A 27,500-nucleotide genomic window follows, 5' to 3' on the forward strand; every position below is an offset into this window, starting at 1 on the left:
AAAACAATCAAATTTTCAGCGCCAAGCGCCGTATACTTCCCTCCTCTCGACTAACAAAACAAAACATACAGTGGGTGGCGTTCACCTCTTACCTGGGGTTTCTATACACGGAGTTACCTAAATGTTGCACAATGGAAGTCGTACGACATCTTCCCTATCCTCCTTCCTCTTGGTAAAGAGTAAACATCAGAGAGCGTAAGCTCAGCAAAGATCAAAACCCAACGCCATCCAAGTGAAAGAAAATAAACGAACCAAAATAGTAAATCAACATTATGACCAAAACAACAGAGGTTGGCATAAACAAATGACAGACAAAGCGAGGCAAAACAAAACGAAACAAACCGAGTAACAATGACAGCAAAAAATCAAAACAACCGAGTGAAAATTTAGTGAAAATTTCCTAAAGTACTAACCAGGCCTATTAGATAATTATTGAAAAAATCCAAAAGTACTAACCTGGCCCAAACCTGCTTACATTCTGAGATCGGGCATTGACTCTTTTTTTTTTTTTTTTTTTTGCAAGATTATTGGACAATTAGTGAAAATTTCCAAAAGTACTAACCAGGCCTATTAGATAATTACTGAAAAAATCCAAAAGTACTAACCTGGCCCAAACCTGCTCAGATTTGGAGATCAGTTGAGATCGGGCATAGCCAGGATGGTATGGCCATAAGCGAAGGAGGCTGCAAAGAGAGGTCTATTTAAAGATCAGCCACTATAATCGCCAGTGCTTTATATAAGTAGGGAAGGAAACCCAAAAGCTTACAGCACCTGGTATTCCGAGGCAGTCTCCCATCCAAGTACTAACCAGGCCCAAACCTGCTTAGCTTCCGAGATCAGACGAGATCGGGCATAGCCAGGTTGGTATGGCCGTAAGCGAAGGAGGCTGCAAAGAGAGGGCTATTTAAAGATCAGCCACTATAATCGCCAGTGCATTATATAAGTAGGGAAGGAAACCCAAAAGCTTACAGCACCTGGTATTCCCAAAAGTACTCACCAGGCCTATTAGATAATTACTGAAAAAATCCAAAAGTACTAACCTGGCCCAAACCTGCTCAGATTTGGAGATCAGTTGAGATCGGGCATAGCCAGGATGGTATGGCCATAAGCGAAGGAGGCTGCAAAGAGAGGGCTATTTAAAGATCAGCCACTATAATCGCCAGTGCGTTATATAAGTAGGGAAGGAAACCCAAAAGCTTACAGCACCTGGTATTCCCAGGCGGTCTCCCATCCAAGTACTAACCAGGCCCAAACCTGCTTAGCTTCCGAGATCAGACGAGATCGGGCATAGCCAGGTTGGTATGGCAGTAAGCGAAGGAGGCTGCAAAGAGAGGGCTATTTAAAGATCAGCCACTATAATCGCCAGTGCATTATATAAGTAGGGAAGGAAACCCAAAAGCTTACAGCACCTGGTATTCCCAAAAGTACTAACCAGGCCTATTAGATAATTACTGAAAAAATCCAAAAGTACTAACCTGGCCCAAACCTGCTTACATTCTGAGATCGGGCATTGACTTTTTTTTTTTTTTTGCAAGATTATTGGACAATTAGTGAAAATTTCCAGATGTACTAACCAGCCCTATTAGATAATTACTGAAAAAATCCAAAAGTACTAACCTGGCCCAAACCTACTTGCATTCTGAGATCGGGCATGGACTATTTTATTTTTTTTTTGCAAGATGATTGGACAACTAGTGAAAATTTCCAAAAGTACTAACCAGGTCTATTAGATAATTACTGAAAAAATCCAAAAGTACTAACCTGGCCCAAACCTGCTTAGATTTGGAGATCAGTTGAGATTGGGCATAGCCAGGATGGTATGGCCATAAGCGAAGGAGGCTGCAAAGAGAGGGCTATTTAAAGATCAGCCACTATGTTACGACCCCTCTAAGATTTGTCTAGGAGCAAGAGGAGTAACACTAAAGAAAATATAGCAAAAATTGTAAGAATGATCGGAGGCGGCAAGAAACCATGCAAAAGACAAGAACTGCCAATGAAAAAAATGATTTATTGTACAAAAAGGAAAAAAGACCATTAAACTATAAAGTAGATTTACAAAAGGATTAATTATTAAAGCCACAACCAATATATACAAACTTACAAAAATAAATAAATAAATAAAAAAGAAAAATGACCACGAGGAGAAAAAAAAACTACTAAACAAATCAACCCGAAAGAAAGGGGACTCTAGTGACGCCAAAAGAAAAAAGAAACAAAACAAAACCAATCCTACCTGGTTTAACCCTCTAACCTAAATAAAGGAAAGAAAAGAAAACAATCAAATTTTCAGCGCCAAGCGCCGTATACTTCCCTCCTCTCGACTAACAAAACAAAACATACAGTGGGTGGCGTTCACCTCTTACCTGGGGTTTCTATACACGGAGTTACCTAAATGTTGCACAATGGAAGTCGTACGACATCTTCCCTATCCTCCTTCCTCTTGGTAAAGAGTAAACATCAGAGAGCGTAAGCTCAGCAAAGATCAAAACCCAACGCCATCCAAGTGAAAGAAAATAAACGAACCAAAATAGTAAATCAACATTATGACCAAAACAACAGAGGTTGGCATAAACAAATGACAGACAAAGCGAGGCAAAACAAAACGAAACAAACCGAGTAACAATGACAGCAAAAAATCAAAACAACCGAGCCTCCTTTCATTCCTTTCCAGCTTCCTTTTATCTGCCAGCGGGAACATCACTGGCAGCGGATAGGTCGATGTCACATCTCTTGATGATGATTGACAGCCTCGTGAGCCAATCGGCAGTCAAGGAATGACGGCCTAAGAAATCGACAGGGAAAGAGAGAGAGAGAGAGAGAGAGAGAGAGAGAGAGAAAAAGCGCAGGAGAGAAAACAAACACAGGCACTCCCACAAAACACCTATGAACGTAACACTCCCACCCTTAAGAACAAACTCGTTTTGAGAAAAAAAAACTAGACTCTCGAGAGAGCATCAGCCAAAACATTCTCCGAACCCTTCTTATGTCGGATATCGAGGTTGTAGTTCTGGACAACAAGAGCCCAACGCATCAACCGCTGATTGTGATTATACATTCGGGTTAAAAACACGAGAGGATTGTGATCTGTATATACCACAATCGGAAGACTACTAGAACCAAGATAAACCTCAAAGTGTTGTAATGAGAGTAACAAAGCAAGAGCTTCTTTTTCAATAGTTGAATAATTTAGCTGATGTTTGTTAAACTTGTGAGAGTAATAACTAATAGGATGTTCTATTCCATTGGCATCCTCTTGAATAAGAACACCCCCAGCACCCACGGCGCTTGCATCAACCTCCAATTTAAAATTCTGAGCAAAGTCAGGTGCCTTTAAAACAGGTGCATTGCACATCAGAGTTTTGACTGAATCAAAAGCATGTTGACTCTCAGCTGACCACCCATAAGACTTAGCTGGACTCAGCAGTGAAGTAAGGGGACTCACAACGGTCGAGAAATTCTTACAAAAGCTACGATAATAGCCTGCCATTCCCAAGAACCTCCTCAACTCTCTGCGGGTGGTAGGAATTGGGAATTCGGCGATGGCAGTTACCTTGGCCTCTACTGGTCGTACTTGGCCTTGACCCACCTCCTTACCAAGGTAAGTGACAGTTCCTTTGCCAAATTCACATTTTGCTAAATTAAGTGTCAAATTTGCTTTAGCAAGTCGCTCAAACACTGTTCTCAACAGGCTAATGTGTTCTGTCCAACTCAACGAATACAACACTAGATCATCGAGATACGCGTTGCAATTTGGTACATCATGTAAAACGATATTAACGAGGCGCTGGAAAGTTGCTGGGGCATTTCTAAGCCCGAAAGCCATTGCCGTATATTGGAGGAAATTATCTGAAGTTACAAAGGCTGAAATCTCTGAAGCTCTTGAGGTGAGTGGAACTTGCCAATATCCTTTTAGCATATCCAGCTTTGTAACAAAACGTGCAGAACCGATGTTATCTATACAATCCTCCATCTGAGGTAAGGGGTAACTGTCTGGCACAGTCACAGCATTTACCTTACGGTAATCTGTGCAAAATCTAAATGAGCCATCGGGTTTGGGAACAAGTAGGCATGGAGAACTCCACGGACTACAACTGGACTTGGCCAAACAATTTTCCAACAGATACTCTACCTCTTGACTCATAAAAGATCTCTTCATTGAGTTTACACGGTAAGCATGTTGCTTGATAGGACGAGCTCCGTTCACATCAATATCATGTTTCAGTACATTGGTTTGTGTAGGAACATCACCAAACAGACATTTAAAATCAGAAAGTGTCTTTACAACGTCTATTCTCTGATCTACAGTCAAATGATTAAGATAGGAGTGAAGATCTTCTAAAATCTCAGAATTTGCCAACCTTACACCCTGCTGCAAAGCATGGCGAAGCACCACACCATCCGTGTCCACCTCCAAGATACCAGGAGATGACTTCCGATCCACGGCTATCGCAACAGAAGAGACAGCGGGCCCTGCCGTCTGTTCCACAACACTCGCCGTTGACGACTCTCTAGTATGATAAGCTTTTAACATGTTTAGATGGCAAACACGGGTTTTTCGTTTTCGATCAGGTGTACACAACATATAATCAGTTTCACTCATTCTCTTTTTCACAACATAGGGACCAAAGAAACGAGCAGATAAAGATGATCCGGGGACAGGTAACAACACAAGCACTTCGTCATCAGGTTGGAAAGATCGCGCTACGGATTGTTTATCATATGTACACTTCATATCTTTCTGAGCATTTGCAAGCCCTTCTCTAGCTAGTGACCAAGCAGTATGAAGGCGACCTCGAAACTGGCTCACATAATCCAGTACATTAGTGTCTGTATTCGAATTAGATGCTAAAATTCGTTCTTTAAGAACTTTCAACGGGCCTCTAACTTGGTGTCCGAACACAAGTTCGGCTGGACTAAAACCAAGAGATTCTTGAATGGTCTCTCTAACAGCAAACAGAACTAAGGGAACTCCCTCATCCCAATCGTTAGCAGTGTAATAGCAATATTTCTTAAGCATCGACTTAAGGGTTTGGTGAAACCGTTCAAGTGCGCCCTGGCTCTGCGGATGGTACGCACTTGAGACTCGATGGGAAATTGCTAGTGATTCAAGTACTTGTTTAAAAAGTTTAGATAAAAAATTCGTACCTTGATCGGTTTGCACTACTTTTGGAAGTCCAAACGTGGAGAAGAATTTCACCAATGCCTTGCTGACTACAGGCGCAGTGATTTTTCTTAAGGGAATCGTCTCTGGAAATCTTGTGGCCACACACATGATAGTTAACAAAAACTGGTTACCAGATTTAGTCTTAGGTAATGGACCGACACAGTCAACCAGCACGTGTTCGAACGGGTCTCCAATCGCGGGTATAGGAATCAAAGGAGCAGGTGGAATGCTCTGATTTGGCTTCCCAACAATCTGACAGGTATGGCAAGTACGACAGTAATGAGCAACATCTTTCTTTAAACCTGGCCAAAAGAAATGACTCAAAATCCTGTTGTATGTCTTGGTAACACCTAAATGACCAGCAAGTTGGTGATCATGAGCTAAAAACAAGACATGTTGACGATAGGAAAACGGGACCACAATTTGATAAACCACATTCCAATCTAAATTCTCGTCAGCCTGAGAACACCACTTTCTCATCAGTAAGTCTTTGTCAATGAAGTAAGCAAATTTCTTATCCTTAACGACATCAGAAGAAACAGCAGAATTAAAAGCAGTGGCAAGTGTTTTATCCTCTTTCTGTGCAGCAATAATTTTCTCACGTGACACAGGTAATGTAAGTAACTCTGCATCAGACTCAACTACACCTTTGTTTTCTATTTTTGAACTGTTTTTCTGTTCAAGATTCACATCCAATAATGCGTCACCAGACAACAGTGGGAACATAAATGAGTTAGACAGATCAACTACATCACCTACTCTGCGCGACTGGGCGCGTGTGACAGCGCAGGCTGGAAAAACATCAACGCAAGCTTCAGACAATCCTTCTAACTCACTGAACGCATTCGGTTCCTCAACGACTTGAATAACAGGCATTACCTTCCCACCTGCCAGGTCATTTCCAAGGATAAAATCAACACCCTTCACAGGGAGTGAAGGACACACCGCAACTCTAACAAAACCAGTACACAATTCACTCTGTAAGTGCACATGGTGCAGCGGAAATTTCACACAACCCATTTCGATTCCCTGCACGATCACACTAGAACCACAGAAGGTATTGTCAGACAACTGTATCTTACCTGCCAAAATAAAAGACTGCATGGCACCAGTATCCCTGAGTATTCTTATTTCTTCCTGGTCCTCCGTTTTTCCAGACAGAGATATTAACCCTTTTGACACAAAGGGCTGATAACTCTCATCAATTCTCTCCTCAGTATTCACAGTAGCCGCCGATTTAAAAGCCTTCACAAACCCCACGCCCTTTGGTTGTGGCTGCTGCTTGCGCTTCAACGCCAAACAATCAGCAATCACATGCCCTTTCTTGTGGCAGTAAAAACATTCACGCCCTTCTTTATTACGAGGGGGGCTAAATCTTGAACGTGACATTTGAGGTTGCGAGCTGTCAATCTGTAACTTTTCAGGACGTGCAGAGGCAAATACATTCTTGTGGGTTAAAACAAACTCATCTGAGAGTACAGCTGCGTGTGATAGGGTAGTTACCTTCTGTTCATTAAGATACACTACAATACGGTCAGATAAACATCCTTTAAACTCCTCTAGCAACATCAACTCCCTTAAAGAGTCAAGATCACTCACTTTACTGGCGGTACACCATTTATCAAACAACAATCCTTTCTCCCTAGCAAATTCCACAAATGTTTGTGTAGGACTCTTTCTGTGTTTTCTGAACCGTTGCCTATAAGCCTCCGGAACCAACTCATATGCTTGCAGAATAGCAGACTTCACAGACTCATATTTCAGACTCTCTTCTAGTGATAACGTAGCACAAACCTCTTGCGCTTTCCCAAATAATCTACATTGCAAAAGCAAAGACCAAACCTCCCTAGGCCAATGAAGAGAAGTTGCGATGCGTTCAAACGCACTAAAGTAAGAATCTATTTCTGTTTCTCTAAATTGAGGAACGAGTGCAATGTGTTTACTCACGTCAAAGGCATATGGGGTTAAACCAACGTGCGGCGGCGGAGAAACTGGAGCGATGTTCAACTGTCCAGCTGAGCTAGCAGCAACTTTTGATGCACCCAGCTCAAGCTCCCTCAGTTTCACCTGCTTCTCTGCCTCGATTTCCAACTTACGCAACTCCAACTGCAAGTTCAGGTCAGCTTGGCGCGCCTGGGCTCTCTCTTGCGCTTCATAATGCAATCGGGCAAGGCGGACCTTCAGTCGCGTACCTTCCCGTGAACCAACAGAACTGGGTGAAAACGGCTCAAACGGTGGTAAGCCGGCCTTGGCTTCGGCCTCCGCCTCCGCGTCAGCAACAGCTCCGCCACTCCGCTTGTCCTTCTCCCCAGACCAGAATTGCGCCCGAGCTGCATCATCCACGTTAACCTGCCCGCCTGTGTCAACACCCCCTACGTTTGACGTAGGCAACACCTGCAACTCATTCAAATGCAAGATCAAAATTCGTTTTATTTCTTTTTTTAGAGACTGTTTACTTACCACAATCTGAAAATGGTCTGCGATCTGCAACAAATCCTGCTTCCTACACAAATTAATCTGCTCTACAGATGGACTGACAACAAAATCTCGCAAATTAAACATTTCCATAATGAATAACAAACCGATAAGCATTACACTACCACACTGCATGAGTAAACCCTATACTGTCATAATACACCAAACAACGCAATTTTTCTTGCCACCAACACATCCACAAAATTGCCATATCTATTTTAGTTTTTTTAAAGATCAATTTAATCCCGGATGAGCCCCCATTTAATGTTACGACCCCTCTAAGATTTGTCTAGGAGCAAGAGGAGTAACACTAAAGGAAATATAGCAAAAATTGTAAGAATGATCGGAGGCGGCAAGAAACCATGCAAAAGACAAGAACTGCCATGAAAAAAATGATTTATTGTACAAAAAGGAAAAAAGACCATTAAACTATAAAGTAGATTTACAAAAGGATTAATTATTAAAGCCACAACCAATATATACAAACTTACAAAAATAAATAAATAAATAAAGAAAAATGACCACGAGGAGAAAAAAAAACTACTAAACAAATCAACCCGAAAGAAAGGGGACTCTAGTGACGCCAAAAGAAAGAAAGAAACAAAACAAAACCAATCCTACCTGGTTTAACCCTCTAACCTAACTAAAGGAAAGAAAAGAAAACAATCAAATTTTCAGCGCCAAGCGCCGTATACTTCCCTCCTCTCGACTAACAAAACAAAACATACAGTGGGTGGCGTTCACCTCTTAACTGGGGTTTCTATACACGGAGTTACCTAAATGTTGCACAATGGAAGTCGTACGACATCTTCCCTATCCTCCTTCCTCTTGGTAAAGAGTAAACATCAGAGAGCGTAAGCTCAGCAAAGATCAAAACCCAACGCCATCCAAGTGAAAGAAAATAAACGAACCAAAATAGTAAATCAACATTATGACCAAAACAACAGAGGTTGGCATAAACAAATGACAGACAAAGCGAGGCAAAACAAAACGAAACAAACCGAGTAACAATGACAGCAAAAAATCAAAACAACCGAGCCTCCTTTCATTCCTTTCCAGCTTCCTTTTATCTGCCAGCGGGAACATCACTGGCAGCGGATAGGTCGACGTCACATCTCTTGATGATGATTGACAGCCTCGTGAGCCAATCGGCAGTCAAGGAATGACGGCCTAAGAAATCGACAGAGAAAGAGAGAGAGAGAGAGAGAGAGAGAGAGAGAAAAAGCGCAGGAGAGAAAACAAACACAGGCACTCCCACAAAACACCTATGAACGTAACACACTATAATCGCCAGTGCTTTATATAAGTAGGGAAGGAAACCCAAAAGCTTACAGCACCTGGTATTCCCAGGAGGTCTCCCATCCAAGTACTAACCAGGCCCAAACCTGCTTAGCTTCCGAGATCAGACGAGATCGGGCATAGCCAGGTTGGTATGGCCGTAAGCGAAGGAGGCTGCAAAGAGAGGGCTATTAAAAGATCACCCACTATAATCGCCAGTGCATTATATAAGTAGGGAAGGAAACCCAAAAGCTTACAGCACCTGGTATTCCCAAAAGTACTAACCAGGCCTATTAGATAATTACTGAAAAAATCCAAAAGTACTAACCTGGCCCAAACCTGCTTACATTCTGAGATCGGGCATTGACTTTTTTTTTTTTTTTTTGCAAGATTATTGGACAATTAGTGAAAATTTCCAAAAGTACTAACCAGGCCTATTAGATAATTACTGAAAAAATCCAAAAGTACTAACCTGGCCCAAACCTGCTTACCTTCTGAGATCAGGCATTGATTCTTTTTTTTTTTTGCAAGATTATTGGACAATAAGTGAAAATTTCCAAAAGTACTAACCAGGCCTATTAGATAATTACTGAAAAAATCCAAAAGTACTCACCTGGCCCAAACCTGCTTACCTTCTGAGATCAGGCATTGATTCTTTTTTTTTTTTGCAAGATTATTGGACAATAAGTGAAAATTTCCAAAAGTACTAACCAGGCCTATTAGATAATTACTGAAAAAATCCAAAAGTACTCACCTGGCCAAAACCTGCTTACATTCTGAGATCGGGCATTGAGTCTTTTTTTTTTTTTACAAGATTATTAGACAATTAGTGAATTTTTCCAGAAGTACTAACCTGGCCCAAACCTGCTTAGATTTGGAGATCAGTTTAGATTGGGCATAGCCAGGTTGGTATGGCCGTAAGCAAAGGAGGCTGCAAAGAGAGGGCTATTTAAAGATCAGCCACTATAATCGCCAGTGCTTTATATAAGTAGGGAAGGAAACCCAAAAGCTTACAGCACCTGGTATTCCCAAAAGTACTAACCAGGCCTGTTAGATAATTACTGAAAAAATCCAAAAGTACTAACCTGGCCCAAACCTGCTTACATTCTGAGATCGGGCATTGACTCTTTTTTGTTTTTTTACAAGATTATTAGACAATAAGTAAATTTTTCCAAAAGTACTAACCATGCCTATTAGATATTTACTGAAAAAATCCAAAAGTACTAACCTGGCCCAAACCTGCTAACATTCTGAGGTCGGGCATTGACTCTTGGAAATTTTCACTAATTGTCCAATAATCTTGCAAAAAAAAAAAAAAAGTACTAACCAGGCCTATTAGATAATTGCTGAAAAAATCCAAAAGTACTTACCTGGCCCAAACCTGCTTACATTCTGAGATCGGGCATTGACTTTTTTTTTTTTTTTTTTTTTTACAAGATTATTGGACAATTAGTGACAATTTTCAAAAGTACTAACCAGCCCTATTAGATAATTACTGAAAAAATCCAAAAGTACTAACCTGGCCCAAACCTACTTACATTCTGAGATCGGGCATTGACTCTTTTTTTTTTTTTTTGTAAGATTATTTGACAATTAGTGAAAATTTCCAAAAGTACTAACCAGGCCTATTAGATAATTACTGAAAAAATCCCAAAGTACTAACCTGGCCCAAACCTGCTTACATTCTGAGATCGGGCATTGAGTCTTTTTTTTTTTTTTTTGCAAGATTATTGGACAATTAGTGAAAATTTCCAAAAGTACTAACCAGGCCTATTAGATAATTACTGAAAAAATCCAAAAGTACTAACCTGGCCCAAACCTGCTTAGATTTGGAGATCAGTTTAGATCGGGCATAGCCAGGATGGTATGGCCATAAGCGAAGGAGGCTGCAAAGAGAGGGCTATTTAAAGATCAGCCACTATAATCGCCAGTGCTTTATATAAGTAGGGAAGGAAACCCAAAAGCTTACAGCACCTGGTATTCCCAAAAGTACTAACCAGGCCTATTAGATAATTACTGAAAAAATCCAAAAGTACTAACCTGGCCCAAACCTGCTTACATTCTGAGATCGGGCATTGACTCTTTTTTGTTTTTTTACAAGATTATTAGACAATAAGTGAATTTTTCCAAAAGTACTAACCATGCCTATTAGATATTTACTGAAAAAATCCAAAAGTACTAACCTGGCCCAAACCTGCTTACATTCTGAGATCGGGCATTGACTTTTTTTTTTTGCAAGATTATTGGACAATTAGTGAACATTTCCAAAAGTACTAACCAGGCCTATTAGATAATTACTGAAAAAATCCAAAAGTACTAACCTGGCCCAAACCTGCTTACATTCTGAGATCGGGCATTGAGTCTTTTTTTTTTTTTTTTTTGCAAGATTATTGGACAATTAGTGAACATTTTCAAAAGTACTAACCAGGCCTATCAGATAATTAATGAAAAAATCCAAAAGTACTAACCTGGCCCAAACCTGCTTACATTCTGAGATCGGGCATTGAGTCTTTTTTTTTTTTTTTTTTGCAAGATTATTGGACAATTAGTGAAAATTTCCAAAAGTACTAACCTGGCCCAAACCTGCTTAGATTTGGAGATCAGTTTAGATCGGGCATAGCCAGGATGGTATGGCCATAAGCGAAGGAGGCTGCAAAGAGAGGGCTATTTAAAGATCAGCCACTATAATCGCCAGTGCTTTATATAAGTAGGGAAGGAAACCCAAAAGCTTACAGCACCTGGTATTCCCAGGCGGTCTCCCATCCAAGTACTAACCAGGCCCAAACCTGCTTAGCTTCCGAGATCAGACAAGATCAGGCATAGCCAGGTTGGTATGGCCATAAGCGAAGGAGGCTGCAAAGAGAGGGCTATTTAAAGATCAGCCACTATAATCGCCAGTGCATTATATAAGTAGGGAAGGAAACCCAAAAGCTTACAGCACCTGGTATTCCCAAAAGTACTAACCAGGCATATTTGATAATTACTGAAAAAATCCAAAAGTACTAACCTGGCCCAAACCTGCTTACATTCTGAGATCGGGCATTGACTCTTTTTTGTTTTTTTGCAAGATTATTGGACAATTAGTGACAATTTTCAAAAGTACTAACCAGCCCTATTAGATAATTACTGAAAAAATCCAAAAGTACTAACCTGGCCCAAACCTACTTACATTCTGAGATCGGGCATTGACTCTCTTTTTTTTTTTTTGTAAGATTATTTGACAATTAGTGAACATTTCCAAAAGTACTAACCAGGCCTATTAGATAATTACTGAAAAAATCCCAAAGTACTAACCTGGCCCAAACCTGCTTACATTCTGAGATCGGGCATTGAGTCTTTTTTTTTTTTTTTTTGCAAGATTATTGGACAATTAGTGAACATTTCCAAAAGTACTAACCAGGCCTATTAGATAATTACTGAAAAAATCCAAAAGTACTAACCTGGCCCAAACCTGCTTAGATTTGGAGATCAGTTTAGATCGGGCATAGCCAGGATGGTATGGCCATAAGCGAAGGAGGCTGCAAAGAGAGGGCTATTTAAAGATCAGCCACTATAATCGCCAGTGCTTTATATAAGTAGGGAAGGAAACCCAAAAGCTTACAGCACCTGGTATTCCCAAAAGTACTAACCAGGCCTATTAGATAATTACTGAAAAAATCCAAAAGTACTAACCTGGCCCAAACCTGCTTACATTCTGAGATCGGGCATTGACTCTTTTTTGTTTTTTTACAAGATTATTAGACAATAAGTGAATTTTTCCAAAAGTACTAACCATGCCTATTAGATATTTACTGAAAAAATCCAAAAGTACTAACCTGGCCCAAACCTGCTTACATTCTGAGATCGGGCATTGACTTTTTTTTTTTTTGCAAGATTATTGGACAATTAGTGACAATTTCCAAAAGTACTAACCAGCCCTATTAGATAATTACTGAAAAAATCCAAAAGTACTAACCTGGCCCAAACCTGCTTACATTCTGAGATCGGGCATTGACTCTTTTTTTTTTTTTTTTGCAAGATTATTGGACAATTAGTGAACATTTCCAAAAGTACTAACCAGGCCTATTAGATAATTACTGAAAAAAATCCAAAAGTACTAACCTGGCCCAAACCTGCTTACATTCTGAGATCGGGCATTGAGTCTTTTTTTTTTTTTTTTTTGCAAGATTATTGGACAATTAGTGAACATTTTCAAAAGTACTAACCAGGCCTATTAGATAATTACTGAAAAAATCCAAAAGTACTAACCTGGCCCAAACCTGCTTACATTCTGAGATCGGGCATTGACTTTTTTTTTTTTTTTTTGCAAGATTATTGGACAATTAGTGAAAATTTCCAAAAGTACTAACCTGGCCCAAACCTGCTTAGATTTGGAGATCAGTTTAGATCGGGCATAGCCAGGATGGTATGGCCATAAGCGAAGGAGGCTGCAAAGAGAGGGCTATTTAAAGATCAGCCACTATAATCGCCAGTGCTTTATATAAGTAGGGAAGGAAACCCAAAAGCTTACAGCACCTGGTATTCCCAGGCGGTCTCCCATCCAAGTACTAACCAGGCCCAAACCTGCTTAGCTTCCGAGATCAGACAAGATCAGGCATAGCCAGGTTGGTATGGCCATAAGCGAAGGAGGCTGCAAAGAGAGGGCTATTTAAAGATCAGCCACTATAATCGCCAGTGCATTATATAAGTAGGGAAGGAAACCCAAAAGCTTACAGCACCTGGTATTCCCAAAAGTACTAACCAGGCCTATTAGATAATTACTGAAAAAATCCAAAAGTACTTACCTGGCCCAAACCTGCTTACATTCTGAGATCGGGCATTGACTCTTTTTTGTTTTTTTACAAGATTATTAGACAATAAGTGAATTTTTCCAAAAGTACTAACCATGCCTATTAGATATTTACTGAAAAAATCCAAAAGTACTAACCTGGCCCAAACCTGCTTACATTCTGAGATCGGGCATTGACTTTATTTTTTTTGCAAGATTATTGGACAATTAGTGAAAATTTCCAAAAGTACTAACCAGGCCTATTAGATAATTACTGAAAAAAACCAAAAGTACTAACCTGGCCCAAACCTGCTTACATTCTGAGATCGGGCATTGAGTCTTTTTTTTTTTTTTTTTTTGCAAGATTATTGGACAATTAGTGAAAATTTCCTAAAGTACTAACCAGGCCTATTAGATAATTACTGAAAAAATCCAAAAGTACTTACCTGGCCCAAACCTGCTTACATTCTGAGATCGGGCATTGACTTTTTTTTTTTTTTTTGCAAGATTATTGGACAATTAGTGAACATTTCCAAAAGTACTAACCAGGCCTATTAGATAATTACTGAAAAAATCCAAAAGTACTTACCTGGCCCAAACCTGCTTACATTCTGAGATCGGGCATTGACTTTTTTTTTTTTTTTTGCAAGATTATTGGACAATTAGTGAAAATTTCCAAAAGTACTAACCAGGCCTATTAGATAATTACTGAAAAAATCCAAAAGTACTAACCTGGCCCAAACCTGCTTAGATTTGGAGATCAGTTTAGATCGGGCATAGCCAGGATGGTATGGCCATAAGCGAAGGAGGCTGCAAAGAGAGGGCTATTTAAAGATCAGCCACTATAATCGCCAGTGCTTTATATAAGTAGGGAAGGAAACCCAAAAGCTTACAGCACCTGGTATTCCCTGGCAGTCTCCCATCCAAGTACTAACCAGGCCCAAACCTGCTTAGCTTCCGAGATCAGACAAGATCAGGCATAGCCAGGTTGGTATGGCCATAAGCGAAGGAGGCTGCAAAGAGAGGGCTATTTAAAGATCAGCCACTATAATCGCCAGTGCATTATATAAGTAGGGAAGGAAACCCAAAAGCTTACAGCATCTGGTATTCCCAAAAGTACTAACAAGGCCTATTAGATAATTACTGAAAAAATCCAAAAGTACTAACCTGGCCCAAAGCTGCTTACATTCTGAGATCGGGCATTGATTCTTTTGTTTTTTTACAAGATTATTAGACAATTAGTGAATTTTTCCAAAAGTACTAACCACGCCTATTAGATAATTACTGAAAAAATCCAAAAGTACTTACCTGGCCCAAACCTGCTTACATTCTGAGATCGGGCATTGACTCTTTTTTGTTTTTTTACAAGATTATTGGACAATTAGTGACAATTTCCAAAAGTACTAACCAGCCCTATTAGATAATTACTGAAAAAATCCAAAAGTACTAACCTGGCCCAAACCTGCTTACATTCTGAGATCGGGCATTGACTCTTTTTTTTTTTTTTTTTGCAAGATTATTGGACAATTAGTGAAAATTTCCTAAAGTACTAACCAGGCCTATTAGATAATTACTAAAAAAATCCAAAAGTACTTACGTGGCCCAAACCTGCTTACATTCTGAGATCGGGCATTGACTTTTTTTTTTTTTTTTGCAAGATTATTGGACAATTAGTGAACATTTCCAAAAGTACTAACCAGGCCTATTAGATAATTACTGAAAAAATCCAAAAGTACTTACCTGGCCCAAACCTGCTTACATTCTGAGATCGGGCATTGACTTTTTTTTTTTTTTTTTGCAAGATTATTGGACAATTAGTGAAAATTTCCTAAAGTACTAACCAGGCCTATTAGATAATTACTGAAAAAATCCAAAAGTACTTACCTGGCCCAAACCTGCTTACATTCTAAGATCGGGCATTGACTTTTTTTTTTTGCAAGATTATTGGACAATTAGTGACAATTTCCAAAAGTACTAACCAGCCCTTTTAGATAATTACTGAAAAAATCCAAAAGTACTAACCTGGCCCAAACCTACTTACATTCTGAGATCGGGCATTGACTCTCTTTTTTTTTTTTTTGCAAGATTATTTGACAATTAGTGAAAATTTCCAAAAGTATTAACCAGCCCTATTAGATAATTACTGAAAAAATCCAAAAGTACTAACCTGGCCCAAACCTGCTTCGATTTGGTGATCAGTTAAGATCGTGCATAGCCAGGATGGTATGGCCATAATTGAAGGAGGCTGCAAAGAGACGGCTATTTAAAGATCAGCCACTATAATCGCCAGTGCTTTATATAAGTAGGGAAGGAAACCCAAAAGCTTACAGCACCTGGTATTCCCAAAAGTACTAACCAGGCCTATTAGATAATTACTGAAAAAATCCAAAAGTACTAACCTGGCCCAAACCTGCTTACATTCTGAGATCGGGCATTGACTTTTTTTTTTTTGCAAGATTATAGGACAATTAGTGAAAATTTCCAAAAGTACTAACCAGGCCTATTAGATAATTACTGAAAAAATCCAAAAGTTCTAACGTGGCCCAAACCTGCTTACATTCTGAGATCGGGCATTGAGTCTTTTTTTTTTTTTTTTTTTTGCAAGATTATTGGACAATTAGTGAAAATTTCCTAAAGTACTAACCAGGCCTATTAGATAATTACTGAAAAAATCCAAAAGTACTTACCTGGCCCAAACCTGCTTACATTCTGAGATCGGGCATTGACTCTTTTTTTTTTTTTTTTTTGCAAGATTATTGGACAATTAGTGAACATTTCCAAAAGTACTAACCAGGCCTATTAGATAATTACTGAAAAAATCCAAAAGTACTAACCTGGCCCAAACCTGCTTACATTCTGAGATCGGGCATTGACTTTTTTTTTTTTGCAAGATTATTGGACAATTAGTGAACATTTCCAAAAGTACTAACCAGGCCTATTAGATAATTACAGAAAAAATCCAAAAGTACTAACCTGGCCCAAACCTGCTTAGATTTGGAGATCAGTTTAGATCGGGCATAGCCAGGATGGTATGGCCATAAGCGAAGGAGGCGGCAAAGAGAGGGCTATTTAAAGATCAGCCACTATAATCGCCAGTGCTTTATATAAGTAGGGAAGGAAACCCGAAAGCTTACAGCACCTGGTATTCCCAAAAGTACTAAACAGGCCTATTAGATAATTACTGAAAAAATCCAAAAGTACTAACCTGGCCCAAACCTGCTTAGATTTGGAGATCAGTTTAGATCGGGCATAGCCAGGATGGTATGGCCATAAGCGAAGGAGGCTGCAAAGAGAGGGCTATTTAAAGATCAGCCACTATAATCGCCAGTGCTTTATATAAGTAGGGAAGGAAACCCAAAAGCTTACAGCACCTGGTGGTCTCCCATCCAAATACTAACCAGGCCCAAACCTGCTTAGCTTCCGAGATCAGACAAGATCAGGCATAGCCAGGTTGGTATGGCCATAAGCTAAGGAGGCTGCAAAGAGAGGGCTATTTAAAGATCAGCCACTATAATCGCCAGTGCATTATATAAGTAGGGAAGGAAACCCAAAAGCTTACAGCACCTGGTATTCCCAAAAGTACTAACCAGGCCTATTAGATAATTACTGAAAAAATCCAAAAGTACTAACCTGGCCCAAAGCTGCTTACATTCTGAGATCGGGCATTGACTCTTTTTTGTTTTTTTACAAGATTATTAGACAATTAGTGAATTTTTCCAAAAGTACTAACCACGCCTATTAGATAATTACTGAAAAAATCCAAAAGTACTAACCTGGCCCAAACCTGCTTACATTCTGAGATCGGGCATTGACTCTTTTTTGTTTTTTTACAAGATTATTAGACAATTAGTGAATATTTTCAAAAGTACTAACCACGCATATTAGATAATTACTGAAAAAATCCAAAAGTACTTACCTGGCCCAAACCTGCTTACATTCTGAGATCGGGCATTGACTCTTTTTTTTTTTTTTTGCAAGATTATTGGACTATTAGTGAAAATTTCCAAAAGTACTAACCAGGCCTATTAGATAATTACTGAAAAAATCCAAAAGTACTAACCTGGCCCAAACCTGCTTACATTCTGAGATCGGGCATTGACTCTTTTTTTTTTTTTTTCTTTGCAAGATTATTGGACAATTAGTGAACATTTCCAAAAGTACTAACCAGGCCTATTAGATAATTACTGAAAAAATCCAAAAGTACTTACCTGGCCCAAACCTGCTTACATTCTGAGATCAGTTTAGATCGGGCATAGCCAGGATGGTATGGCCATAAGCGAAGGAGGCTGCAAAGAGAGGGCTATTTAAAGATCAGCCACTATAATCGCCAGTGCTTTATATAAGTAGGGAAGGAAACCCAAAAGCTTACAGCACCTGGTATTCCCAAAAGTACTAACCAGGCCTATTAGATAATTACTGAAAAAATCAAAAAGTACTAACCTGGCCCAAACCTGCTTACATTCTGAGATCGGGCATTGACTTTTTTTTTTTTTTTTTTTTGCAAGATTATTGGACAATTAGTGACAATTTCCAAAAGTACTAACCAGCCCTTTTAGATAATTACTGAAAAAATCCAAAAGTACTAACCTGGCCCAAACCTACTTACATTCTGAGATCGGGCATTGACTCTCTTTTTTTTTTTTTTGCAAGATTATTTGACAATTAGTGAAAATTTCCAAAAGTATTAACCAGCCCTATTAGATAATTACTGAAAAAATCCAAAAGTACTAACCTGGCCCAAACCTGCTTCGATTTGGTGATCAGTTAAGATCGTGCATAGCCAGGATGGTATGGCCATAATTGAAGGAGGCTGCAAAGAGACGGCTATTTAAAGATCAGCCACTATAATCACCAGTGCTTTATATAAGTAGGGAAGGAAACCCAAAAGCTTACAGCACCTGGTATTCCCAAAAGTACTAACCAGGCCTATTAGATAATTACTGAAAAAATCCAAAAGTACTAACCTGGCCCAAACCTGCTTACATTCTGAGATCGGGCATTGACTTTTTTTTTTTGCAAGATTATTGGACAATTAGTGAACATTTCCAAAAGTACTAACCAGGCCTATTAGATAATTACAGAAAAAATCCAAAAGTACTAACCTGGCCCAAACCTGCTTAGATTTGGAGATCAGTTTAGATCGGGCATAGCCAGGATGGTATGGCCATAAGCGAAGGAGGCTGCAAAGAGAGGGCTATTTAAAGATCAGCCACTATAATCGCCAGTGCTTTATATAAGTAGGGAAGGAAACCCGAAATCTTACAGCACCTGGTATTCCCAAAAGTACTAAAAAGGCCTATTAGATAATTACTGAAAAAATCCAAAAGTACTAACCTGGCCCAAACCTGCTTACATTCTGAGATCGGGCATTGACTTTTTTTTTTTTTTTTGCACGATTATTGGACAATTAGTGAACATTTCCAAAAGTACTAACCAGGCCTATTAGATAATTACTGAAAAAATCCAAAAGTACTAACCTGGCCCAAACCTGCTTACATTCTGAGATCGGGCATTGAGTCTTTTTTTTTTTTTTTTGCAAGATTATTTGACAATTAGTGAAAATTTCCTAAAGTACTAACCAGGCCTATTAGATAATTATTGAAAAAATCCAAAAGTACTAACCTGGCCCAAACCTGCTTACATTCTGAGATCGGGCATTGAGTCTTTATTTTTTTTTTGCAAGATTATTGGACAATTAGTGAACATTTCCAAAAGTACTAACCAGGCCTATTAGATAATTACTGAAAATCCAAAAGTACTAACCTGGCCCAAACCTGCTTACATTCTGAGATCGGGCATTGACTCTTTTTTGTTGTTTTACAAGATTATTAGACAATAAGTGAATTTTTCCAAAAGTACTAACCATGCCTATTAGATATTTACTGAAAAAATCCAAAAGTACTAACCTGGCCCAAACCTGCTTACATTCTGAGATCGGGCATTGACTCTTTTTTGTTTTTTTACAAGATTATTAGACAATAAGTGAATTTTTCCAAAAGTACTAACCATACCTATTAGATATTTACTGAAAAAATCCAAAAGTACTAACCTGGCCCAAACCTGCTTAGATTTGGTGATCAGTTGAGATCGTGCATAGCCAGGATGGTATGGCCATAAGCGAAGGAGGCTGCAAAGAGACGGCTATTTAAAGATCAGCCACTATAATCGCCAGTGCTTTATATAAGTAGGGAAGGAAACCCAAAAGCTTACAGCACCTGGTATTCCCAAAAGTACTAACCAGGCCTATTAGATAATTACTGAAAAAATCCAAAAGTACTTACCTGGCCCAAACCTGCTTACATTCTGAGATCGGGCATTGAGTCTTTTTTTTTTTTTTGCAAGATTATTGGACAATTAGTGAAAATTTCCAAAAGTACTAACCAGGCCTATTAGATAATTACTGAAAAAATCCAAAAGTACTTACCTGGCCCAAACCTGCTTACATTCTGAGATCGGGCATTGACTCTTTTTTTTTTTTTTTTGCAAGATTATTGGACAATTAGTGAACATTTCCAAAAGTACTAACCAGGCCTATTAGATAATTACTGAAAAAATCCAAAAGTACTTACCTGGCCCAAACCTGCTTACATTCTGAGATCGGGCATTGACTCTTTTTTTTTTTTTTTTGCAAGATTATTGGACAATTAGTGAAAATTTCCAAAAGTACTAACCAGGCCTATTAGATAATTACTGAAAAAATCCAAAAGTACTAACCTGGCCCAAACCTGCTTAGATTTGGAGATCAGTTTAGATCGGGCATAGCCAGGATGGTATGGCCATAAGCGAAAGAGGCTGCAAAGAGAGGGCTATTTAAAGATCAGCCACTATAATCGCCAGTGCTTTATATAAGTAGGGAAGGAAACCCAAAAGCTTACAGCACCTGGTATTCCCAAAAGTACTAACCAGGCCTATTAGATAATTACTGAAAAAATCCAAAAGTACTAACCTGGCCCAAACCTGCTTACATTCTGAGATCGGGCATTGACTCTTTTTTGTTTTTTTACAAGATTATTAGACAATAAGTGAATTTTTCCAAAAGTACTAACCAGGCCTATTAGATAATTACTGAAAAAATCCAAAAGTACTAACGTGGCCCAAACCTGCTTACATTCTGAGATCGGGCATTGAGTCTTTTTTTTTTTTTTTTTGCAAGATTATTTGACAATTAGTGAAAATTTCCTAAAGTACTAACCAGGCCTATTAGATAATTACTGAAAAAATCCAAAAGTACTTACCTGGCCCAAACCTGCTTAGATTTGGAGATCAGTTTAGATAGGGCATAGCCAGGATGGTATGGCCATAAGCGAAGGAGGCTGCAAAGAGAGGGCTATTTAAAGATCAGCCACTATAATCGCCAGTGCTTTATATAAGTAGGGAAGGAAACCCAAAAGCTTACAGCACCTGGTATTCCCAGGCGGTCTCCCATCCAAGTACTAACCAGGCCCAAACCTGCTTAGCTTCCGAGATCAGACAAGATCAGGCATAGCCAGGTTGGTATGGCCATAAGCGAAGGAGGCTGCAAAGAGAGGGCTATTTAAAGATCAGCCACTATAATCGCCAGTGCATTATATAAGTAGGGAAGGAAACCCAAAAGCTTACAGTACCTGGTATTCCAAAAAGTACTAACCAGGCCTATTAGATAATTACTGAAAAAATCCAAAAGTACTTACCTGGCCCAAACCTGCTTACATTCTGAGGTCGGGCATTGACTTTTTTTTTTTTTTTTGCAAGATTATTGGACAATTATTGACAATTTCCAAAAGTACTAACCAGCCCTATTAGATAATTACTGAAAAAATCCAAAAGTACTAACCTGGCCCAAACCTGCTTACATTCTGAGATCGGGCATTGACTCTTTTTTGTTTTTTTACAAGATTATTAGACAATAAGGGAATTTTTCCAAAAGTACTAACCATGCCTATTAGATATTTACTGAAAAAATCCAAAAGTACTAACCTGGCCCAAACCTGCTTACATTCAGAGGTCGGGCATTGACTCTTTTTTTTTTTTTTTTTTTTGCAAGATTATTGGACAATTAGTGACAATTTCCAAAAGTACTAACCAGCCCTATTAGATAATTACTGAAAAAATCCAAAAGTACTAACCTGGCCCAAACCTGCTTACATTCTGAGATCGGGCATTGACTCTTTTTTTTTTTTTTTTGCAAGATTATTGGACAATTAGTGACAATTTCCAAAAGTACTAACCAGGCCTATTAGATAATTACTGAAAAAATCCAAAAGTACTTACCTGGCCCAAACCTGCTTAGATTTGGAGATCAGTTTAGATCGGGCATAGCCAGGATGGTATGGCCATAAGCGAAGGAGGCTGCAAAGAGAGGGCTATTTAAAGATCAGCCACTATAATCGCCAGTGCTTTATATAAGTAGGGAAGGAAACCCAAAAGCTTACAGCACAAAAAGGAAACCCAAAAGCTTACAGGCGGTCTCCCATCCAAGTACTAACCAGGCCCAAACCTGCTTAGCTTCCGAGATCAGACAAGATCAGGCATAGCCAGGTTGGTATGGCCATAAGCGAAGGAGGCTGCAAAGAGAGGGCTATTTAAAGATCAGCCACTATAATCGCCAGTGCATTATATAAGTAGGGAAGGAAACCCAAAAGCTTACAGTACCTGGTATTCCCAAAAGTACTAACCAGGCCTATTAGATAATTACTGAAAAAATCCAAAAGTACTTACCTGGCCCAAACCTGCTTACATTCTGAGGTCGGGCATTGACTTTTTTTTTTTTTTTTTTTGCAAGATTATTGGACAATTAGTGACAATTTCCAAAAGTACTAACCAGCCCTATTAGATAATTACTGAAAAAATCCAAAAGTACTAACCTGGCCCAAACCTGCTTACATTCTGAGATCGGGCATTGACTCTTTTTTGTTTTTTTACAAGATTATTGGACAATTAGTGAAAATTTCCTAAAGTACTAACCAGGCCTATTAGATAATTACTGAAAAAATCCAAAAGTACTAACCTGGCCCAAACCTGCTTAGATTTGGTGATCAGTTGAGATCGTGCATAGCCAGGATGGTATGGCCATAAGCGAAGGAGGCTGCAAAGAGACGGCTATTTAAAGATCAGCCACTATAATCGCAAGTGCTTTATACAAGTAGGGAAGGAAACCCAAAAGCTTACAGCACCTGGTATTCCCAAAAGTACTAACCAGGCCTATTAGATAATTACTGAAAAAGTCCAAAAGTACTAACCTGGCCCAAACCTGCTTACATTCTGAGATCGGGCATTGACTTTTTTTTTTGCCAGATTATAGGACAATTAGTGAAAATTTCCAAAAGTACTAACCAGGCCTATTAGATAATTACTGAAAATATCCAAAAGTACTAACGTGGCCCAAACCTGCTTACATTCTGAGATCGGGCATTGAGTCTTTTTTTTTTTTTTTGCAAGATTATTTGACAATTAGTGAAAATTTCCTAAAGTACTAACCAGGCCTATTAGATAATTATTGAAAAAATCCAAAAGTACTAACCTGGCCCAAACCTGCTTACATTCTGAGATCGGGCATTGACTCTTTTTTTTTTTTGCAAGATTATTGGACAATTAGTGAAAATTTCCAAAAGTACTAACCAGGCCTATTAGATAATTACTGAAAAAATCCAAAAGTACTTACCTGGCCCAAACCTGCTTACATTCTGAGATCGGGCATTGACTTTTTTTTTTTTTTTTGCAAGATTATTGGACAATTAGTGAACATTTCCAAAAGTACTAACCAGGCCTATTAGATAATTACTGAAAAAATCCAAAAGTACTTACCTGGCCCAAACCTGCTTACATTCTGAGATCGGGCATTGACTTTTTTTTTTTTTTTTGCAAGATTATTGGACAATTAGTGAACATTTCCAAAAGTACTAAACAGGCCTATTAGATAATTACTGAAAAAATCCAAAAGTACTTACCTGGCCCAAACCTGCTTACATTCTGAGATCGGGCATTGACTTTTTTTTTTTGCAAGATTATTGGACAATTAGTGAAAATTTCCAAAAGTACTAACCAGGCCTATTAGATAATTACTGAAAAAATCCAAAAGTACTAACGTGTCCCAACCCTGCTTACATTCTGAGATCGGGCATTGACTCTTTTTTTTTTTTTGCAAGATTATTGGACAATTAGTGAACATTTCCAAAAGTACTAACCAGGCCTATTAGATAATTACTGAAAAAATCCAAAAGTACTAACCTGGCCCAAACCTGCTTACATTCTGAGATCGGGCATTGACTCTTTTTTGTTTTTTTACAAGATTATTAGACAATAAGTGAATTTTTCCAAAAGTACTAACCATGCCTATTAGATATTTACTGAAAAAATCCAAAAGTACTAACCTGGCCCAAACCTGCTAACATTCTGAGGTCGGGAATTGACTTTTTTTTTTTTTGCAAGATTATTTGACAATTAGTGAAAATTTCCAAAAGTACTAACCAGGCCTATTAGATAATTACTGAAAAAATCCAAAAGTACTAACCTGGCCCAAACCTGCTTAGATTTGGTGATCAGTTGAGATCGTGCATAGCCAGGATGGTATGGCCATAAGCGAAGGAGGCTGCAAAGAGACGGCTATTTAAAGATCAGCCACTATAATCGCCAGTGCTTTATACAAGTAGGGAAGGAAACCCAAAAGCTTACAGCACCTGGTATTCCCAAAAGTACTAACCAGGCCTATTAGATAATTACTGAAAAAATCCAAAAGTACTAACCTGGCCCAAACCTGCTTACATTTTGAGATCGGGCATTGAGTCTTTTTTTTTTTTTTTTGCAAGATTATTGGACAATTAGTGAAAATTTCCAAAAGTACTAACCAGGCCTATTAGATAATTACTGAAAAAATCCAAAAGTACTAACCTGGCCCAAACCTGCTTACATTCTGAGATCGGGCATTGACTTTTTTTTTTTTGCAAGATTATAGGACAATTAGTGAAAATTTCCAAAAGTACTAACCAGGCCTATTAGATAATTACTGAAAAAATCCAAAAGTACTAACGTGGCCCAAACCTGCTTACATTCTGAGATCGGGCATTGAGTCTTTTTTTTTTTTGCAAGATTATTGGACAATTAGTGAACATTTCCAAAAGTACTAACCAGGCCTATTAGATAATTACTGAAAAAATCCAAAAGTACTAACGTGGCCCAAACCTGCTTACATTCTGAGATCGGGCATTGACTTTTTTTTTTTTTTGCAAGATTATTGGACAATTAGTGAAAATTTCCAAAAGTACTAACCAGGCCTATTAGATAATTACTGAAAAAATCCAAAAGTACTAACCTGGCCCAAACCTGCTTAGATTTGGAGATCAGTTTAGATCGGGCATAGCCAGGATGGTATGGCCATAAGCGAAGGAGGCTGCAAAGAGAGGGCTATTTAAAGATCAGCCACTATAATCGCCAGTGCTTTATATAAGTAGGGAAGGAAACCCAAAAGCTTACAGCACCTGGTATTCCCAAAAGTACTAACCAGGCCTATTAGATAATTACTGAAAAAATCCAAAAGTACTAACCTGGCCCAAACCTGCTTACATTCTGAGATCGGGCATTGACTCTTTTTTGTTTTTTTACAAGATTATTAGACAATAAGTGAATTTTTCCAAAAGTACTAACCATGCCTATTAGATATTTACTGAAAAAATCCAAAAGTACTAACCTGGCCCAAACCTGCTTAGATTTGGTGATCAGTTGAGATCGTGCATAGCCAGGATGGTATGGCCATAAGCGAAGGAGGCTGCAAAGAGAGGGCTATTTAAAGATCAGCCACTATAATCGCCAGTGCTTTATATAAGTAGGGAAGGAAACCCAAAAGCTTACAGCACCTGGTATTCCCAAAAGTACTAACCAGGCCTATTAGATAATTACTGAAAAAATCCAAAAGTACTTACCTGGCCCAAACCTGCTTACATTCTGAGATCGGGCATTGACTCTTTTTTTTTTTTTTGCAAGATTATTGGACAATTAGTGAAAATTTCCTAAAGTACTAACCAGGCCTATTAGATAATTACTGAAAAAATCCAAAAGTACTTACCTGGCCCAAACCTGCTTACATTCTGAGATCGGGCATTGACTCTTTTTTTTTTTTTTGCAAGATTATTGGACAATTAGTGAAAATTTCCTAAAGTACTAACCAGGCCTATTAGATAATTACTGAAAAAATCCAAAAGTACTTACCTGGCCCAAACCTGCTTACATTCTGAGATCGGGCATTGACTCTTTTTTTTTTTTTTGCAAGATTATTGGACAATTAGTGAAAATTTCCAAAAGTACTAACCAGGCCTATTAGATAATTACTGAAAAAATCCAAAAGTACTAACCTGGCCCAAACCTGCTTAGATTTGGAGATCAGTTGAGATCGGGCATAGCCAGGATGGTATGGCCATAAGCGAAGGAGGCTGCAAAGAGAGGGCTATTTAAAGATCAGCCACTATAATCACCAGTGCTTTATATAAGTAGGGAAGGAAACCCAAAAGCTTACAGCACCTGGTATTCCCAAAAATACTAACCAGGTCTATTAGATAATTACTGAAAAAATCCAAAAGTACTAACCTGGCCCAAACCTGCTTACATTCTGAGATCGGGCATTGACTTTTTTTTTTTTTTTTGCAAGATTATTGGACAATTAGTGAAAATTTCCTAAAGTACTAACCAGGCCTATTAGATGATTACTGAAAAAATCCAAAAGTACTAACGTGGCCCAAACCTGCTTACATTCTGAGATCGGGCATTGAGTCTTTTTTTTTTTTGCAAGATTATTGGACAATTAGTGAAAATTTCCAAAAGTACTAACCAGGCCTATTAGATAATTACTGAAAAAATCCAAAAGTACTAACGTGGCCCAAACCTGCTTACATTCTGAGATCGGGCATTGAGTCTTTTTTTTTTTTTTTTTTTTTGCAAGATTATTGGACAATTAGTGAAAATTTCCTAAAGTACTAACCAGGCCTATTAGATAATTACTGAAAAAATCCAAAAGTACTTACCTGGCCCAAACCTGCTTACATTCTGAGATCGGGCATTGACTCTTTTTTTTTTTTTTTTGCAAGATTATTGGACAATTAGTGAACATTTCCAAAAGTACTAACCAGGCCTATTAGATAATTACTGAAAAAATCCAAAAGTACTAACCTGGCCCAAACCTGCTTACATTCTGAGATCGGGCATTGACTTTTTTTTTTTTTGCAAGATTATTGGACAATTAGTGAACATTTCCAAAAGTACTAACCAGGCCTATTAGATAATTATTGAAAAAATCCAAAAGTACTAACCAGGCCTATTAGATAATTACTGAAAAAATCCAAAAGTACTTACCTGGCCCAAACCTGCTTACATTCTGAGATCGGGCATTGACTCTTTTTTTTTTTTTTTTGCAAGATTATTGGACAATTAGTGAAAATTTCCAAAAGTACTAACCAGGCCTATTAGATAATTACTGAAAAAATCCAAAAGTACTAACCTGGCCCAAACCTGCTTAGATTTGGAGATCCGTTTAGATCGGGCATAGCCAGGATGGTATGGCCATAAGCGAAGGAGGCTGCAAAGAGAGGGCTATTTAAAGATCAGCCACTATAATCGCCAGTGCTTTATATAAGTAGGGAAGGAAACCCAAAAGCTTACAGCACCTGGTATTCCCAAAAGTACTAACCAGGCCTATTAGATAATTACTGAAAAAATCCAAAAGTACTAACCTGGCCCAAACCTGCTTAGATTTGGAGATCAGTTGAGATCGGGCATAGCCAGGATGGTATGGCCATAAGCGAAGGAGGCTGCAAAGAGAGGGCTATTTAAAGATCAGCCACTATAATCGCC

The 27,500-nt window shown here is 38.6% G+C and overlaps 7 non-coding genes and 1 pseudogene across 7 annotated transcripts; all 8 read right to left on the reverse strand.

The window, feature by feature from the left end:
* Positions 1–759: 759 nt before the first annotated feature.
* LOC132150220 (5S ribosomal RNA) lies at positions 760–878 on the reverse strand. Its single transcript, XR_009435460.1, has one exon. It is a non-coding gene; the product is annotated as a 5S ribosomal RNA (ribosomal RNA).
* A 316-nt stretch (positions 879–1,194) lies between these two features.
* On the reverse strand, positions 1,195–1,313 carry LOC132151184 (5S ribosomal RNA). The gene has a single exon (XR_009436341.1). It is a non-coding gene; the product is annotated as a 5S ribosomal RNA (ribosomal RNA).
* A 7,651-nt stretch (positions 1,314–8,964) lies between these two features.
* LOC132150668 (5S ribosomal RNA) lies at positions 8,965–9,083 on the reverse strand. Its single transcript, XR_009435893.1, has one exon. It is a non-coding gene; the product is annotated as a 5S ribosomal RNA (ribosomal RNA).
* Positions 9,084–11,643: 2,560 nt separating this feature from the next.
* LOC132150352 (5S ribosomal RNA) lies at positions 11,644–11,762 on the reverse strand. The gene has a single exon (XR_009435587.1). It is a non-coding gene; the product is annotated as a 5S ribosomal RNA (ribosomal RNA).
* Positions 11,763–13,420: 1,658 nt separating this feature from the next.
* LOC132150354 (5S ribosomal RNA) lies at positions 13,421–13,539 on the reverse strand. Its single transcript, XR_009435589.1, has one exon. It is a non-coding gene; the product is annotated as a 5S ribosomal RNA (ribosomal RNA).
* Positions 13,540–14,571: 1,032 nt separating this feature from the next.
* On the reverse strand, positions 14,572–14,690 carry LOC132150630 (5S ribosomal RNA). Its single transcript, XR_009435857.1, has one exon. It is a non-coding gene; the product is annotated as a 5S ribosomal RNA (ribosomal RNA).
* Positions 14,691–17,044: 2,354 nt separating this feature from the next.
* On the reverse strand, positions 17,045–17,153 carry LOC132150736 (5S ribosomal RNA; annotated as a pseudogene).
* Positions 17,154–21,074: 3,921 nt separating this feature from the next.
* On the reverse strand, positions 21,075–21,193 carry LOC132150355 (5S ribosomal RNA). The gene has a single exon (XR_009435590.1). It is a non-coding gene; the product is annotated as a 5S ribosomal RNA (ribosomal RNA).
* Between the last annotated feature and the right edge of the window lie 6,307 nt (positions 21,194–27,500).

Source organism: Carassius carassius, chromosome 9 (assembly GCF_963082965.1).
Source record: "Carassius carassius chromosome 9, fCarCar2.1, whole genome shotgun sequence".
NCBI classification, from domain to species: domain Eukaryota; kingdom Metazoa; phylum Chordata; class Actinopteri; order Cypriniformes; family Cyprinidae; genus Carassius; species Carassius carassius.